General features: G+C 42.8%; 1 protein-coding gene across 8 annotated transcripts in view; it reads left to right on the plus strand.

Annotated features, from left to right (window-relative positions):
• Positions 1 to 20240, plus strand: part of LOC139817287 (uncharacterized) — a 388078-nt gene that overhangs the window by 247241 nt on the left and 120597 nt on the right. The window lies entirely within an intron of this gene.

The raw sequence follows: 20240 nt of genomic DNA on the forward strand, positions 1-20240 counted from the left end.
GAATGAGGAATTCTATAGAACAAAGTTTTTTGGTATTATAATATTTATTGAAAAATGTTATTATTAATATTGATTAAAAAACGCATTAATTTGAACATAAAATGGTATATCACTTCTCTCGTTCGGTCAAGTACATATTAGCGCAGATTTATTTATTTCTTTTAGAACAGCTGTACTAAATCAATCATCCTAGTTTTTAACGTATGCAGTGTTTTTAAGTTCTTGGCAAATTCGTTTAAATCGTCCATTTGCTTTACAAAGTGCGTCATACATTCGGTGTTTGATATTATATTCTAAACAGCAGCTTTCAGCAAACGTATCCAATGAATCAGCTGTCCTATTTATAAAACGTGATGCAAAACATCGAAGCTTGCGACGTCATTAATATCATCGTGCATCTCCCACGCGAACTCGAACGCAGGTTGAGCCAAAAGTCGTAATCAATACGCATCGAAATTATGTTTCGCACAAGTTGTTCGAGAGGTTATTACGTTTTCAGTATAGCGAAGATATCGTTAATTATATGCGAAGAATATCGGTTTGGTATATATCCGTCGATTTTGCAGCAAGAATGAATATTGGCGCATTGTGGTAGCGTGAGTCAGCTGATCGATGTCATTCAGCTCGTCTCGACGTGTGTGATTTCACGAGCCAAAAACGTTCTGATCATGAAACACGAGCCAATAAACACGCGCCTGACCGCGGTGCTCGCATCACATTTCCGCAAGACACATCTCACTCGTGCTATGTTATCGAAACTGACACACTTCTTACTTGACTATCAAATGAAGATTTTTATAAACAATTTGTGATTATATGTGAAACATAATTAAGAAAAACCTTCATCGAACTTTTAAAAGCGATTTTTTAAGGAAGTTGCAAAAATTTCATTGAATACTATACTTTTCGCAATCTTTGTGTTTCATGTATATCTTTGTGCGAATAAAGTTGTAGATAAAAATGTTATCAGGGATCTACTTAAAATTAGCCGAAGAATACGGAAATTAAATCCATAAATCTTAAAATTGATTCAGAATAGTTACGCAACTTCGTATAACGTTCTGATTTATTAAGTAAACTTTGGGCAAACCTTGCAAAAGAACTCGTGCAGTTCGAGCGCTTTTCATCTCGCTTTGCAGTTAGCATTCTCTCATTCCGTATATTTCGCGGCATAGGAAGTTCTCCTCCATCATTCTTTGGTTCTCGTATATGTTGAGTGAATTTATAGGGGAGTCGGTTTGCGACGGGCGGAACGTGCCAGAGAGAGAGAGAGAGAGAGAGAGTGAGAGACAGAGAAAGAGGAAGTCGACGCCGGATTTTGCCGCCAAACTCCAAACGAGCGCGGTCGCCGGCAGGCTCTTCTTTGTGGCGCGTGCGTGTACGGATAGCACATAACTTTCGCGCGAGTGTAAGTTCGTTAGAACAATTTCGCGGCGAGTGGTTGTACCGATGCGATGCGATGCGACGATGCGGAGAGACCGCAGAGCTTCCGACGCGGAAGGCCGCACGGATATGTGGCTCGCCTATGAATAAATCTCATCGCGACAAGACGATTTGCATGTATCGTCTGGCATAAGACGTTTCCTTGTTTGTGCAACTAGTGATATAAGCAAGGAAACAATTTGCTCTTTACATCGGCGAAGAAAAGAAACGGCTAGCAGCGTAATATTCCGGATACGTCTTCCTCGTGACATAAAGATTTGATATTTGATATAAAATGAATACGTTGAATATTTCTATCATGATGGTAAACCAGAGTATGCGGTTTCCATTTTGCCAAGTGAGCTTTATCCGGTTTTCGCAATGCTTACGAAATCAAGCCTGCTTTACGATAATATTTCGTAATATTTTTGCTATCGTGTTTTCAATTCCATGCAAAAACGTATGCCGCATAGTTTTTGCAGTGGTGTAATATCTGGATTTATGTCATACTGTACGCATATGGATCATGTTCGTTTTCAGAACCGAAGCGAACGATGGTAAATGTAAATCTCACGAGAAAAGTTCGTTTTCGTGCTCTTCGTTGCGAGAGCAATCCGATACAAGCTGATTGCGGGTCGCGCAAACGAATGGAATGAACTGAACGGTCGGATAATTCGCGATAGCTCCTGTTGTTCTTGAAACAATACCGTGAACTGGATCGTAAGAAGGGAAGAGCGCAATCGCAGTCGGACGTGATGTAGTTTACTTTGGCGCACCGGTGGCATTCGTGATTCCGTCGAGTCTCAAGATGCGTGTCGTTCTTTTCTGTGTCGGTGCGCTATGTGATAGACGTTAATTTGGCTCTTTCCGATCTGTTCGATTTGCAGAAAGGACTACGCTCCGAAATTTTAAATCACTATTATTTACTTGCGTTAAAGGAATTACTCGTCTTGCACAACATGTCATTTCCATTTGCGAGCCCGAGAAACGATTTCTCTAATGTTATTACGTTCAGAAATTTCTTTCTCTCCTATATTTATCGTTTCTTAACGTATTATCTTTAATTGCTTCTGATGCGGATCATCGACTTTTGCTTGTTATTGAAAGGATCCCGGATTCTATTTCACGTTGACGTTCTTTAAATTGATCATTTCTGAAAGCCGGTTTCCCTACGTAATTGCATAAGCTTCGATCCTTGGGATAGAACATCAATTATAGTCGATCGTAAACGATGGATATAATTGAGCCGTTATCAGCTGCGTATTCTATTTGCGACTTGCGATTGATGCATTACCAACATGCCTGAGTTCTAATAAAGGTAGTTGCGACACGCGCTGATTAATTAATTACGACAATTAAAGTTATGTTACCCGACATGGGAATCTGGAACTTGTAAAATTTTTTATCGACAGATGATATAAATGCCGGTGAAAGAATAATCATTTCATTCATTGTGCCTGGTATACGCTGATTATAATTTCATGCGTGAAATGTTCACATCAATTGTTACATTATCATAATAATTGCGTTTATGATGCGTTTAATACTTGATCTTTCTCAAGTATGCATTATATATTGTATATATTATTAAGCCACAATGACGTGTTATTATTATTGACGAGTCACGGTAATATTGAATTTTGTTTCTCAAGATTATAAACGTAAATTTATCGAATAGCTTTCACAAACATCAAAAGAAATGTCACTGTTAATTGATTACGTTATTTTTTGATAATTGCAATATTTCATCATTCTTAGTGCTATTAAAGCGAAAAACGTTTCTTTTTAGAATTGCAAGCTCTGGAATAATTCCAGTTTTTACGATGATAGATTAGACTTTTCCTTGGTGATAAATTCTGGAATTCGCGTCTTTCTGGAAGAAGGTCGGATACATTTTATGCATAATAACTTCTCTCTTTTTTCTTTGTCATGTGGACGTCGCGTTTTTTAATATATGAAAAGACATTTAAAAGCGAAAAAAAAACGTTTTATATGTAGCTACATTTTTCATTTTTCTTCAAATTAGAGGAGAAAGGAATTTTCGCTCGAGATATTTTTAGAGCTTCGGATTATTTTATTTGTAATTCAGTTAACGAGGGAATGTTTTCGATAATATACACGGGAAGAGGATAGGGAGAACCATATTGACGGAGTGGCGCATCGGCGATCGATATAACGCCACCGGCGCTCTCTAAATAATACTGATCGAGATTCGTCGATGCAATTGCAAAAATCCACAGCCCGCGGTCGTCGTAGCGCTATTGGCCAAGGCAGAGAGATATCGAAACAGATCCGTCGGTAGGAAATTTGTCCTCAGATTTCTTCGTCCGCTCTCTTATCCTTTCTCGCCCTCGCCGTTCCCTTCCTCCTTCTCCTCCTCTTCCTCCGCTTTTCATCCTCCGTTGGAGGGAATTCACTTCGTCGGATAGTCCTCTGAGATTCCAATGCGCTCTCAAACACGCTGAGATTACGTCGGAGCTTATGGATTCCTTATCCAATCTTTCGATCAGCACTCGAACTTGGCGTCTTACGCTCTTTAGAATGCGCCGCGTCTATGTAGGGGGGAATTCATTCGCGAGAAACTTGATTTTATGTGTCAAATGATGCTAAATTGACCCGAGCTGGACGAACAATGGCATTCTCAGTAGGAAAAAAGGAGCTTTCTTATTTTGACGTAAACGCGAAATTGGATTGTCACTAAATCAATGTCCAACTATTATTCATATTTGTTATTACAATAAAATTTATTTCGATGTAGGAAGAAAATTAATTGTCGACCGCGGTATAATAAATAAATTAAAAAATCTTAGTTTCAATATAATATAATTGATTAGAAAACGTCTCTAAAGACTAATTCTTTCGGGTTGAATATGACGTCACACATTTTTTTAAATAAAGAAATGCGCGATTAACAATGCAAGGAAAAGCGAATCAAAAACGAAAGAAATCTGGAAAGTCAAGAATATCTTACGAGGTTTAAAACAGTATATGCGATATATTATACAGTATATGTGAGTGTAGGCGATTTGCGCACGTGACGTACACGCGTGTGACGTCAAGAAGAAGTTACCTGAAGAAAAGTGTAATTTTAGATCGAACACTCGTACATCGCAAAAAATATTATCAATTTCTCTCAATCGCGGTATAACGCATATCAATGCTTGGCGCCGGTCGCGCGCAATATTAAAATATCCCCCGGAGATGTGGAGGATATTGATTTTCTAACGAATGGCGTCGACGTAACGATAATCGTTATTAACGGCGCTTAAATAGTATTTTCGATATTTCGGGAAGCTATTACTGGTTATCGGCCCGACGAGGCGGGTTCGCAAAGACGCGTAAATATTACAGTTTACATAAAAGCGCCAGTGGATTACGGTCATCGCCGGATCTGCACGCCCGTGCAGATATAATCGTTCATGTATGTGTACTACCACCATTCTCTCGAAATTTCCGTAACGCGAGAGAGGAGAGGAGGAGTGAGAGGACGGGTGAGTTTATGCCTCGGCCGTTCACCGATCGCGCTCTTTACTGCTCTTAACGATCGTTCGTTCGGCGTCATATCTCTTCCTCAGATCCCTTCGATAGTCCGGCCTTACTAATTTACACCGAAATTCATAAACCGCCCAAAGCGGTCTTTTCCGTTTCGCTCGCGGTAAGCAGCGTCGTAGAACGCCTCGTTTCCGGGACGGGAAGGTCTCTCTCGGAGTCCAGAGGTCGGGGATACCGGATAGCAGGTGGCGGAAGGAAGAGAATGTGGGAGGATGTGCGACGAAGGATTCGCGGGATGGCGGATACGAGGGGAGAGGCGCGAGAAAGACGAGGATGAAAGGAGACTGCGAACGGTGGCGACACACGGGGGATGGAAAGCGGGATGAGAGCGAGTGTGTGACGAAGGAGAGAAAGAGACGGTGAGATAGAGCAGGAACGGCCTGCTGCAACCTCGTTGGCTCTAATGCCGGCTATTCAGATCTCACAATGCACTAGTAATACGATTTCGCTGTCGTCCTGCGCTGTGCTTGCGCTCTCACCAGACACGGGCGGACACATAGTCGACGCACTCACGCATGTAGCCGTGACACGCATGCACGTTTGTACAAGGCACGATCCTCGCACGCGCGAAACACGCCAAGCCCGGATTCTAAGGACAAAAAATGAATTTGTTTCTCTCAGAAAATAAATTATCGATATTATTTCGCGAATAATGCTAAAATGGTAGATTAAGTATCTACTGATTCAAAAATGATGTAGTTTTGGGGTATAATACAGAACAAAAATCCACTCCCTCGTCAAAATATCATAATAATAGTTAAAGCTTTTAATACTCCATATTTACACGAAAGTCGAGAGGAAAGAAAGGGAAAGGAGATAATAAAGTGTATTAGTTGAAAAAAAATTTAGCCGAAAGCTTGAGAAAACAGAGAATCGATTTTCGAATTCAGAAAAAAGGATTCCCAATGTTTCTACACTTGGTACACGTGCACGCCTGTCAGAAGGTTAATCAAATGTCGAAACGTTCATCTTTGATCGAGCCGAGACAGGCATGGGCGCGTCTGTGAGTGAAAAGCTCCGCGCTCTTGAGCAGAGGCGAACTTAAATTGAAAATAGGAAGAAGGAAGAAAAGGCTCTCTTCCTTCCTCCTTCGTTCTGCTAACATCACCGGGGTATACAGGAGGAGCGGGGGATACTAGAAGGAGGGAGGGAGGAAGAGCCAGTAGTAAGGGCGGAGTTCTCCGCGACATAAAGAGTAAATAGCCGAAGGAACGGTCGGCTCGCCGAAAGAGAGACGGAAGGAGGAAAAGATGAGAGGCTCGCCTTCCAAAGGAAAAGAACCGGTTGCCACCGGGGTAAAGAGGAAATGGAGGAGACGCTGAGGGGTTGTAGTGCATTTTAATAATCGCGACTAAAGCGAACGGCAGCCATCCGGCAACGTTCAGAGCCGCGCGAATTGCCATTACGTTCGCTTTAGCGAGCTCCGAAAGTGGCTGAGTATTGAAATTAAGTGTCCTTCATCCGGAGGCGCGTGTACATCTTTTTCTTCTTTCTCCTCTTCGCGAAGACAACGTGGAACGTTTCGCGGAAGTGTTTCGCGAGCTTGCGCGCGTGCGCGCACACAAGATCTCCACTAACGTAACGCAATTAATCATCGGTAAGTCGGGATTACCGGCCCGGGGCGGCTCTGATCGGCGGTGTTTTATTTCTCCGCGTAATTAATTAAAATTTCTTGCAACCTCTACCCCGGAACGACTTCTTGTTGCACGATGCTCTCTCTGAATAAATCATTCGATGTCGCGAAGCTACTCGCGAGTAATAATAATATTCCATGGAGAATCGCCATTTTTTTTAATACTCGTTAAACACTTCTTGTAAATATCGATCTTCTCGAATACTTACGAGAGGAAACTTCGGCAATTTATAAGTTCAAACTGAAAACATTTGTATTGGTAAATAGTTTGGGTTGCGCCACTTTAAATTTTTCGCAGTTTCGATGTTTTTGCCAATCCTTTTTGTTAACAGCTCCTTCTGAGTTTTTGATGTTGAAGATGCTAGTCGCTCCTTAACACTTTGAACGAACGATGCTGAACGATTAGAAATCTTGTTAGGAATTCAATGCCGGAGCATAAAGTTCCTTTGTGACTGCTCTCTCTGAGTGAGCTGCCATTTATTTGCAAAGAGTATGCGCATTATAAAGGAAATTTCTAAAGTTGATTTGTATCATCGTGCCATATATAATATCTCGAAACTTTATAATTGACATAATGTAATAAAATAATTTATAATGATTGCTTAATGAATCGAATTATATTCTGCCTTCGTTGTAATGTTCGTTGGGAATTATTTATTTATCGTCGGAGTTTAATATCTTCTTAATTTATGCTCTATATCTTGATCTTAAGTGCTTTTCGAGCATTATACATCATTAGTATGAAAGCTTTTAATGGTTGAATTAAGTATATTGCGACACGAAAGTTCACTCGCGACGAGAATATCTTTATATTATAGCTCCGAAAGTTTTCGTTGATAGAAAGATGGAAGATGGGAAATTTAGATCGATTATTCAAATCGATTAAATTGCTTTATCTACAATACCTATATTATACATGAACGGAATCATATAAAGACAAAAGCGTAGTTGTTTTTGCACCTCTTCAGCACCGTTAAAAGCTTATTCGTCTACCTTATTATGAACACTATTAACATTTCGTTATTCTTATAGTATATCAACTAATTTTATTTAATTAACGTAATATAATTCTCTATTTTTAGAATTAAAATATCAGTGTTAACCAGTGTTATAAAAAAATACATGTGCTAGTCATATGTAGCAAGAACATCGTTACCTAGATCTTGCCGATACCGGGATAGAAGCTTAATCCAAATTTAATGTTTCCATGAAATGGGCCTCGCCGATTAGGCTGCGAGTGGCTAAACGTGCGTCGTTGAAACGTGGCGAGAATGGCCGAATAAAAACGTCTGGGTAGCAATTTGAAACGACCGGAAGTAGGTAATTTGCGGCATTGGGGGGCGGGTATTATGGGGTCGAAAGGGGAATCGACTCGTAGCCGCGTGCTCGTTTTGCGAATATATTTTTATGCGCGCCTAATACCAGGATCACGAAGACCGCTAACGCCGTTTCCTCTTACCGAAGTTTAATGTGGAAACTAGCTAGTTTTTCACGGACCGAAAGCGAGACCGAAAACAAAAGGGAGTAAATAGAAAATCGACATATTAACATCATCAATAAATCTTGATGCCGATTCATGCAATTTGCTGGCGTGAAATTTTACAATAGCCGAACGAAAAACATTTTCTGCATGGTCCAATTCAACGCTATAATTATTTGCCGTAATCGTTCTGTCGTTATTAACTGTTTTGCTAAACCCTTCAAGTCACATTTATGTCCCGCGTGCTCGTATACTCAATACGCTTTTCACCTTTGTTAGCCGCAAGTAAGTTCCGATTCGAAATGAAATGGGACTGCCATGCCGGCGTCGATCTATGCGGGAATACCTAATTACGTATTACGACGCACCATTTCGCCGATGACGAATGCTCCATCCCGCATTGATATGCAGCCGAGAAGTAAATTGATCGAGACAGGTCACGGCGGCGGGAGGGCGGGCCATGACTGAAATTCGACCACGGACCATCTACTCTGTTCCTGGTTTCTCCATGACATCCGCAGTTTCTATTATACGCCCCGACGTTCCCACATTTGAAACGCGTTCCGCATCGCGGAGGGAGTTATACATCATGACGGCGAACCTGGTGACAGAGGGAATATGGCACAATTCAGCCGAAATGTACGCGCATTACCGTGCATTTTTATTAATCGTGGAGGCAGGTTGGCGTGATATTACAATCGCTCACGGTAATAGCGTTATGCGATTCGAAATTAAAACTCGATTCACTTAGACAGATGTAACATTAGCTATATATATGTATTCTGAGTTTTACATGCTTATCTATATTCTATTAGATTATAGCCGAGAGATTTTATATGAAATAATTAGAAGATTGATAAAGCAGAGAAATGTAGGGAAACAAAACCAGCATTGGATCATTGTTCGAGTACTGAATATTCGACGAAAATGCAGCCTATTGAAAAGTTCGCTCGCTCGCTTTATCGTAATACCACAAAACTCTCCGCGATATTCAAGCCGAAACATTTTTCTCCCGACTTCTTATTATATCGCCCTACCACGCAATACGCTCCTAGCTGATGGCTCCATTACAGGCTCTTTTCTCGCGCGTATCCGCCGTCTGTCGTCGCATAATTGCCCCGAATTTCCAAGCAAGGGGCCGCGTTTCTCCATCCGCTACTTCCTATTCGGCACACCGCAGTCGACTCCGCCTTGTCAATATTATCGCGATTCGTAACGTCGACGTCGACGATGTTACGAGCGCCAGCGTCATAGTAGGCGGAGGCGGAGACGGCGGAAAGGCAGAGGAGAAACGATGAAAAGAAGAGGCGACATTACGTTCTCCTTTCCCCTTCCGGCGTAGGAAGCAGCAATTTGCCTCGCCGCCGCTTCGCGAAAATCACCTCGAGGTGCTCTAGATGCCGCCTCTTTCTCTGCCGCCGGAGATATCATCCTCTCGGTGCTTCCGAAGTTTCATCGCGGCCAATAGCGGCGGGGAAGAACATTTAGCCCTATAAAGTACCGGGCGCTCTACCGGTTACCTCTCGGTGCTAGAAATTGTCCTCAGAATGATGCCCGATATCGCGGCTTTCCGCTCGAATCTCGTTACCGAGGGGATGTTGCGAGCGAGATTAATCGAACCGTGTCGGTGGTTACAATTACAGTAGCTATTCATTACCCGAAGAGGAAGACACCGCTCCATGGGGGCGATGTTCATCTGTTTCTTTAGGTAGTGTAAAGCGTCTACAATCTGGAATTTGTGTGGCATTGTAGAATATATCAAGAGTTGCATTTGTCAAAGAATTACTTGTTATTAATAAGATTAATAGCTAATTCAATTTTGAGATAGAATGAATAGTCAAATTCCCTTTTTTAGTCATTAAATGTTAACTGAGAAATTTTTTTAAATTAATTTATAGCATCATGACTCGATTATTTTCATTTCTTCTCTTAGTAGTCAGTTTATTTTTTCTCTTAGTTGTAAGACTCAAACTCGACTGTTCGTCACGATAAGTGGAAGTGCTTTTCGACGGTTTATCCCGCAAATTGCGCGGCAGATATAAAATAGACACATGTAGACAGAGATTATGGGATGGCACTTCATATTTTACGCCGCGCGTGCTTCGCGCTTCTTTTTCTTCTGTCATCCTAAAGTAGCGCTATACGCATCTCCCTCACACGCACGCACGTACGCAATCGCCGTTAACCTTTCAATGTTTCTCCGTATATCTGCTGTACACACGTAAACGATTTCGCAGCGATTTATGGTCCGAACAATCGTCGTGCGACAAGGTCGGTCGTTTTCGCTTGGGAGAAAGATAGTGTTCGCCGCATACCACTGGCAATACAGAGAACGCTAAATGGGCTTATGATACGCAAAACGCGTTAGCGACTCGCGGAATTCAAATGAATGAGGAATAGAATTAAGCTACATTTATCGTCTAGCTGCCATACGTCAGCAGGAAATATAATTAACATTCGTCGATGCAAATTTTATAAGAATTATTAACGTTTATCGAATTCGTATCAGCGAACGGTGAAATATTAAGTGAACAAGAGAGGGAATAAAGCTCCATTGATCTATCATAAATATGTAAATCGTAGAATAATATAATTAACATTTTTATCTACGCAATTTCGATATCGAAGAATACTTCTCGGCGTCGATACCGAGTTAATTAAAAATAATTTCGATATCGAAAAGAATTTTGCGAAATTCTCCGCTCCGTTACTCGATCGGGGTCGAGGGAAAATTGACTTTGCGGTTGCGTTTAACCCGTAAAATAGCTACGCGTCTGTTTTGAATTTTCTATTTCGCAGCCATGCCACTTTTCCATCGCCCGACCCTCGTCTTTGTATTCACTCGATTTAAACATTCCGCCGTGCATTACGTATGTATAAGCACGGGTAACAGTTAATTTCAAAGTGCCGTCGCGGTAGTCGGCGACGTATCTCGGCTTTTCGCTCGCTCCGCGCGTTTTCGAGAAGAGCAAGAGAAGGATGGCGGACACACAGAGAGGATAGAGCGGCATAGTGATTTCGCGACGGCGAGCGCGCCGCGAGAAAAGCGATAGCGCTTCCCTCGCAGAAAGGAGAAAGGGAGCTCTTTTCTCGCGCGTCTTCGCTTCCGTGTAATGGATTCAAGTATAAATATGAATTTCCGCGGGAGAACGCATTTAATTATTCTGCGCGAGCGTGCACCACCGTTCCGTTTCGCTTCCTTTTTTCTCCTCCTCCCGTTCGCTTTTTCCCTTTCTTTATCTTCTCGGTTGCCGCGCCCGCGCGCGCGGACGGCGAGTTAATGAAAACGTCACGAAGATTTGCATAGACAGCGCGGCGAGAGAACACACCGCGCTATAATCAATTCCGCGCGATCCGTGTGTGATTCAATTACTCACTCAATTACTTACAGCCCAATTATTCAGCGCCGCCAAAGTTTCTCGTTGGAGAGATCGCGCGAGACGATCTTTCCAAGAATCTATTCAAACTTAATCCTTTCTCTCTCTCTTCCTCTCTCTCTCTCTTTCTCTCTCTCTCTCTGAGCTGTTGAAAATATATTTATTACTTGCTTATTTAATGAACATACATCACTCGAAGAAAGATGACGCAAGACGTAAACCGAGTTTTCCTTATATTTTCCTATTCTATCTCATTCCACGTCGTAACTTCTTTTCTGTTTCTTAATGCCGGAAAAAGTTTTCTTTCACTTTACCCTTGTACCGTCCGCCTTAAATTGTTTCTTATTATTATTATGCCTTCTTCTGTTTCATAATTAGCTTGTATTATAACTCCTTCCCTGAATGTATCCTCTCTCATGTTGTGTATTCAGAGAGGACTTAGGTTTCAGAATATGAAATGTTACTCCACTTTTATTCTGTTATTTATTTTTGTACACAGTAAGTTCTACGGCAATGCATATCTTCTTGTGCAAGACTTAACTTTAAGTCTCTTAAAGAACACTTTGATTAAATTAGGATCAAGAGTATACCGGAGAGAGAGAAAGAATACTTTGTATTTTCTATATTATATATAAACATTATTAGTAATTTATTTCAATTATATGATGATTTTAATCAATGATATAATGTATGAGGGTCGTCCTTCGTCATATTGATGATGTTAGCTTAGGATAAGGCGCGAGACATGGCTGTGCGCTTTTCTCGTGTTCTATCCTCACGGAATACACGAAGTTACGTGACACGCGACATCTCTTTGTACTCTCGGCCGCTATTATCCCGGGAAAGTATTTTGCCTTCGACGTCGCGTCGAAAAACTTTCCGATGGGGGTGTTCTCTCGCACCGGTGTGCGTATTCATCCGTCACTTCGACGTAGCGCATATCCCTCGTCAACCTCTTTGTCATCCGAGCTTCTACGATCTGTCTTACTCGTATATTCATGACGAGATACGAATCCATTCTCGTGGCGCACGTATTTAGAGGGGCAGAGAATGATGGTGGTTTTTCGGCGGGATTAGAGCTAATAATTCTTGGGTTCCAAAATCAGTATAGCATACATTACTCAACGTGATGGTATGATGAATGACCCAAAAGTAAACGTTCATTTTTATGGGTTAAAAAAGTACACGTATTCTTCTCCTTTAAACTTTAAAGAAATTTAATTTTTCTTTGCCCGAACAAATTTGTTTTGCGAGATCTCTCTCTCTCTCTCTCGATTTCACAGTTTTCCATATAAATCCATTCCGAGGCGAAGATTCTCGCTCTTCTCCCTTATTTACTCAGTAGACACGGAAGATTCCACCAAGGTGACAATACACTATAGAAGTAGTGATGGAAGAGGGAGACGGCCGTGTAAATGAAGTGATCGATAGGCAAATTCGAGGACTGACGAAGGCTTGTTCGTGCAGAAGACACACGGGAAGTTCGCGGTCGTAGTTTGGTGTACTTTCTTACCCCGTATACACGTTCTCCTGTCTTTCACACTCAGGCTGCCATCGACGCGCGGTACAGTAGATCTCGCTTGTCGATGAAAACTTTGTTTCGCGTGGGAGGAAAAAAAAGAAAATCTTCGTGGTCTACCGAAGAAGCGTGGAAGTTGACCGTTAAGAAAACGCGAGCTGTAATACATTTTCTCAACTCTTCGGCGATTTTCTATACGGATCCGACGTGAATGATTTATGATGACCTCGTCTTTTCAATTGGACGAAGAAGTTAATTTGAACTATATATTTCCCTTCGTAGAATTACGCAAATGACCGTACAGAATGTCTCCCAGATTGTCCGCGCATTCTTTTATCTATAAAAATTCTTCCACGATAAAGTGAATTAATAGCAGAAGCGTGAGAGCCGCGTAATTCTCCGCGTTGGCTTACTTCCCGAAATTACTCGGCAATAAAGCCGCACGCCGGTATGTTGTGTATAAAATGTAGCGTGTGGGGCACGGGGCAGTCGAGTGAAAGGATGTAGGAGATAGGAAGAAGGGCAAAGAGAGAGAGAGAGAGAAAGACAGTCAGCGGAAACGTCGCGCGCGGTTTCGCGCTTGGCTCTGCTCCATAATTTTATTGCTTTATCTCCCGTGTTTGCGACACAGCCGAAAAAGGGGAGAAGAGGGTAAGGGCGGTTGTTTTATTATTCCTCGGCAAGGAATTCCTGCGAACGTGACTGTCGAAACCTCGGTCGAAACTGCGGTCCGCGTGAAATTAGCGCGAGCGTTAGTCGTGTCAATCACTCTCGAACCCTTCCAATTAGATATTCATTGATGCTTCTTTTCGAATGACGTAAACAGATATCCTTGAAGTGAGAATGAGCTTTTCTCTTCGTGAGAAATTTCTCTTCTCCGATGGACGAAATAAGATACTCTTGTATCGAATATCTTGTATTGATTTTACGCTCGCCGTAAAGTCTTGATACTAACTGACGTCAAATGTATTTAGCGGCATGACGTCAAATGTATTATTGACGTCTTTTTAGCAGTCTAAGTTCAAAGTATATATTTAGCCTGGAAGATAATCTGGAAGGACTAAATATATACTTTCTGATGCAAAAAGGGACCGGATACACTTTTCGGCACAAAAAATTTTGTACGGTATAAGTGGCCCGCGCATTATCTTTCAAGTTTATCAAGGATCTCTAATATTGTCACCATATAGCCATTCATCACTTTGTTTGCCGTGTGATGAATTTTCGGTTTTTCCGAATCTCTCTCGCCGAGATGCAGCCTCCGATCTGAAGTCACGCCGAAATCCTCTCGTTAATTCACGTATCATGTTCGCCGTCGATATGCCGACCCATTATCCGCGTCAACTTTTCCGCACCGTAAGCTCTCGCGTTGATACACCCATCTTGATATTGTTAACGTGAAAAGAGTCAACGTGCACTTTCGACGCGGTGACGCGAAGGCGCGTCACGTCGGGCCTTCGGCGCGCAAACAGTAGCCAGGACAATGGGGTACGGCATGGTGTAACAACGAGAAACCCGCGAACGCGCGCGCGGCCGGGACACACTGTGGCACCCTTTTCCATTGTTGTCCGCGCACTCTCGATACCCCCCGGCCGACGGCGGCAGCGGCGCGGTGGCGGCAGCAGCGCGTGTTCTTTCGCGGTATATACGACACTTGGAGTCCCCGATGGCACTTCCACCGAACGGCTGACCCGACAATGGACCACTCCACTCCACTCGAGAGAGGGCGAACCATTCCTATGCTAACGGCCTTTCACGCCAAGTGCAGGGGCAGCCGCCACCTCCAGAGCCGGTGAGCGTTCCTGGCTGGGATTCACAGACGCGACACGCATACACCCGCAAAAATATATATATGTACGCGTCCATGTACGCGGTCACCACACAGAGACGCGGACAAAACCGGGCTAGTCTTGCGGGCATATATTTACCCTCTTGACTTTCGACGACGCGGGGACCAGGAGGGACGAGCAGGAAAAACCATTTCCGGCCTCCGACACTGCGCCGCCGCGCCGGTGGCTAGCGGTAGAGCAGCCGTCGACAAAGAGCCGATTTCTCGCGGATCGAGTTCCGGCGCTGCGCTTTCGGTTTTGCGAGGAAATTCTTTCCCGCGTAAAAATCCATTTTCGCGCTTTCGGTCCGATGTCTGCTCTTTTTTCTACCTCACGATATTAGCAAAGGTGATCTAAAATCGATAGATATGTACAAGCAGGTTCAAGTTGCACCTTTCCATCAATCTTGACGGTAAACGCGGGCTCGTGATTCTCTTCGAAATAGCTTTTTGGATAATTGCACGACCCTCTCGCGATCAATAATCGATGTATTGCGTAAATATTTACGAACATAAATTTGAAACGTTCCAGCTGATTGCACTTTGCGGTTGCACCAGGTACACAGTTTGCAAACGATATCGATCGTTCGTAATCATCGATCTTCGCTTGAACGAATTTTCAATAATCCGTAAACTTTATGATGACGCTGTTTATTTCACTAAAACTTAAAAAACAGCGAAATGTTATCTTTATAATTGTGAGGATCGACTTATATTAATTGCGTATGTTGTACTAAAAGAGCATTTTTTTATTCTAAATTAATAAGAAAAGTTAATGGACTTTGGAAACTTTATTGCTATTTTCTTATTTTAAGGTAAATTCATTTTTGTATATACGTGCTATTTTTTTATGCACTTTTGTCACGCTACAAAATTACTTCTGTATAATTTTAAAATAGAGTTTGTAATGAAGAAAAAATAAATCTATTATTAACGTATTTGGTACAAAAGAAGACGAGACGCAAATTTCGATTAATTTATTCGAAATGAGTGCACAAGCTCTGTGAAGCTAAAGAGCTATAATCTCCGATAAGCGAGAAATTATTAGTGCTTTGTGCGCGCTTGAAAAGGCACCGCCACATCGCCGATCATCGTCGTCGTCGTCGCCGTCTAGCAACAAGTGGCGGTAGGCCGCGCGATTGCGCTGTAAAATAGTATATTCATTAGACTCCTTTTATCAACGACCCTCGCACGTCGACGACGAGAACGATGATAAATTAGACATTAGTCCGGAGCTTCGACACGGGTGCATAGCGCGCGTCAGGCTTCGTGCGCGTTCGAAAGTTTCGGAATAGGAACGACGGACGAAGACACCGTAAAGCCGCGAACACGGTAGTGAGGTAGAAGTGAAGCGCGCGGTAATAAAGTGAAGTAGTTGCGCTCGAAGTAGTTTCCCTACGGAGCCCCTACCTCCGGGTGCCTTCGAAGGAAGCCAGTTCCGCAGTCTTTACTGCCGGTGCTACACATGACGCTACAGAAGTTCATCGCTCATCCCCCGCCCCGTACGATGATAAAACGTATTATCGTGTGTCCGGTAGAATGTCAAATTTCCAGCACGGGATTTGTTGCGCCGCCGTTGTCGAGTGCGCCAAAGTGCCGGTAAATTCCTACGGAAACTGAAATTTTCGGAACGCGACACAATGCCCCGGCGGCACCGCCTAGCACAGCGGATGCGACGATCACGGCGCGCGCGTTTCTCCCGTCGAAAAATAATCCAGCTTACAGGGACAATCGTAATCGCGCGCGTTTCGGTGATGCTTTTCGACGCACCAAAGCTCGTCTCGCGAGCCGGGGCGAGCTAATTACGTCCGTGGATTATTTGTCGGGTTAATAACTCTTGCAAATACAACATATATGAGATTTAAATCGACAAATTGATATTCAATCCCTAAATATCTTGTATTAATTCCTATTATTTTGATTTAAAACGCAGGTGGATTTTTCTTTTACTGAAAGACGCAATTTCAGCTTTTAATTGATTAATTATTGCATAGAAAGAATTATTTCAACTATATGTAATCTCGATGAATTTTGCAATCAGCCATGTGTATATATATACATATAGCTTGGTCTGACCGTATTGCGTTAGTTTCGGTTGTAGTTTTAACTCCTGATTCATCTCGACCTCATTCTTCGGATGCGCGCAAAGCACATACACGGTATCGAAGTTGATAGAAACGATTTATCTCTCCGCGGTGAGTTTTTCCACTGGTCAAAGCAACCCGCGAGCGAAATTACGGACGGATTTAACGACCGTTTCCTCCGGCTTTGTCATGCTCTGGAATCCCGATCTATATCTACGTCACCACAAACCCCCAACCCCTTTCTCTGTAGTCGCCTTTCGCATTCTCGTCGTCATCGTCTCCCTCCGTTTCTCTCTCTCTATCTCTATTTCTCCCTCTCCCTCTCCCTCTCCCTCTCCTTCTTCCTCTCCCTCTCCGTCGACAACCGCTTTGAGGAAACTCGTTAATCCAGCTCGAAACTGCGAAAGCACTCGAACTTCCCGAGTCGAAAATGATCGATCGAACCGCGCATTTGGGACTCGGTTTCTCCCAAAGATCGTAGATACACATACACACACATACACACAAAGCGAGACGCGAATCTCCAACTGTAATTAGGAGTTGACTCGATCTATGTGCATTTCCAATGGAGTTTAACGTCGCTGCGGTTGCGCCGCCGCGATCGTTGCACAGTCCGGCCGATCTCGAGGGTATCGAAAACATACGGGGATCTTTAGGGAGTCACACGTGTATTAAAAAAATGCGTGATGAAAATAATAAATTATGTAAGAGAAACAGAAAAAAGCAATGTATCATAAACGAGATAATTCTGCGAAGATAACTTTATTCGGCTACGATCATAGTTTATATTTCAGCACGTGACGTTGTCTTCCATATATCTCGAATCTCTTACTGTAATCCTCGCGTACATAATATATACGAGCGATACGCAGCTACTGTGATAAGCTCCGAGTTTTGATATGACCGGGCATGATTCAGATTGCAGTCGGAATAATAAGAAGCGAAATCGATTTGCTGTAAGCATACGCCGGAAACAAGACGCGGACGTAAAAACTGAATCCTGTCTGTCCTGGACGAGCGTAAATCTCCGTAATCCATCTATAAAACACAATCCTCGCGGAATAGAGAAGGCAGGGGGCAAGAGGGCCGACGTGGACGCCACGTATATCCCACGCGTTAGCCGGACGAATCTCTTACCCGAGGTCAATAAGCGTATCATGTGGATCTCCATTTCCGCGAATTATATCTGGGTTCGCCCGTTCCCGTCGAATCCGGCGTGGTTTACTTTTCCGAGTTATTACGTTGGCGAAGTCTATACCATATGCGGCTTCCTCCTTGGGAAAGAACTTTTTAGAGTTACGATTACGAACGATATCCCCGCGAGCGAGCGTCCTAGAACCCGAAAGTCAATAAAATTCTTCAGCAAAATGACAAAAAGATGAGACGTGGCATAAATAGATATTTCAAAGAGATGATTGATCGTAATTGAACGGCCAAAACAAATGCATTTTGTATCCTGGCATGCAGCGGACAATAAAAGTCAATTGTAAAAGCGTTTTTACGATAATTGGGTTTAGGTATTGTAATATGTGTACGTTGTCCCTGATTCTATTTATGAATATTCGATTATGTCGCATGCGTATCGGCTTAATTACTCGAATTAATTCTTCGCTTTGATGCATTAACAGTTGTATATCATTCCACGGGTAATACTCAATTAAAATAATTACAGCGGCCGAGGCCAGGCAATATAACGTAAAATACAATCTCATTCGTGTATTATGTAAGCGGTTATTAAAATTACTTGGAGCGCTTTTGTGCTCGCTGTACGCACGAAATATTGTTTTCTATTTTTAACTAGATATTTTTTTCAGCGAGCGCTCCCCTGTCAGACATATCGCGGATAGCAACAAAAAATTTACGCTACACGCCGGTGTAATTTGCAATGAGCAATTTTATTTCTCTCGGAAAAATGTAACGAAACCGGACTTATCCGGCTCATAACCGGGCTTTGTTTTTCGACGTTCCGCGCGGTCTCGCGCGGTTTCATCGTTGGGAAATGGTTGTAGCGGGTTATTTCATGGCTCCACGAGCGTATCGATTATGTTTGGATCGAATGGTGTAAGGTGAACGATGTAAGGATCTCCCCATAGGTTGTGCAGCCCTTGTCTTCCTTCCTCTCGTAAGAGAGAAAGGGCTCGACTCTCCTCCCCCTCGTCCGCACAAAAGCCGCGGGCTAATCCTCCGACAAAGGGGACTATCGAGTATCGATCCCTTATTCTCTTTGACGTGCTGCTTACTATCTCCCGCCTGCACACCGGCCTCTTGATAAAGGTCCAGAGTTTACGCGCAGGGCGCCGGCGAATCGACGTGAAACGCGCCCGCAGATTCCCTCTCTCTCTCTCCTCCTCTCTTATGAGCGCATATCTTCTCTGTCTCCCTAACAAGAGCGCGATTTTCGATGCATCTGCGATCAAGTTGCACTTTTCCGCTGGCGCCACGGTGCCGTGAAACCCGCGAGGATCGCCTTATGGCGAGCGTAAAAAATTTTTTTACGACGCTGCGTCGCGAGATAAGTTTGTACGGCGATGCGTGTTATACTTAATCGGGAACCGCGCTGCGGATGCAGTATATATTTTCGCAAGAATATGGCACGAGATTCTAAATTATACGAGACGATATAAGGAAGGGATATTCCGGTCCGGCTCTTTATAAAAGAAGATTGGATGTTCAATAATGAAACCGCTCTGTGAGATGGAACATAGTAACGCGACTGAATCGGCGAGCTTCGTGGGAATATTCTTGTGCATTCATTGAAACGGATATTCATATCTGGAATCCGCAGCTTTGACTGTTCAAGGCGAAAAGTGAGAATTGCGGAGCTTGATAATCACATTTTAATGACGATCTGCTGAGAATCGCTCGGTTTGATCCGGAGCAATTTGACGGAAATGTCGAATATCTGCTAACAGGTCTATTGATAGAAATTAAAGGATGTGATGTCTCATTATAAATCGCTTGTTCTTGATTAATCTTTAGACCACTCCGCTCGCTATAATTTCAGCATCGCTCGGATCGAGAACTAATCCATTCAATCACGCGCGGATGATACTGGGTTGCTTGATTAAAGTTCAATGGAAACGAACAAAGCCGAATCGTATACAAGAGAGAACTAAAAGCATTCGTGTCATATGTGATTTTATGTGAGCAATTTATAGCGTATGGAAGCACAAAGTATATGAAATTATTAATTTTTTTATAAGAAGTCATTTTTTGTAGCTTAATAAATAACAGTATTTTGCACGTTAAAATTAATATCTCTCTTAGTGTCTTTTAATGACTCGATGATTCCTCGCGATTTTAATTATTTTCGATATCTCAAATGAGCCTGCTTTTAAAAAATTT

This window comes from Temnothorax longispinosus, chromosome 8 (genome assembly GCF_030848805.1).
Source record: "Temnothorax longispinosus isolate EJ_2023e chromosome 8, Tlon_JGU_v1, whole genome shotgun sequence".
Classification (NCBI taxonomy): domain Eukaryota; kingdom Metazoa; phylum Arthropoda; class Insecta; order Hymenoptera; family Formicidae; genus Temnothorax; species Temnothorax longispinosus.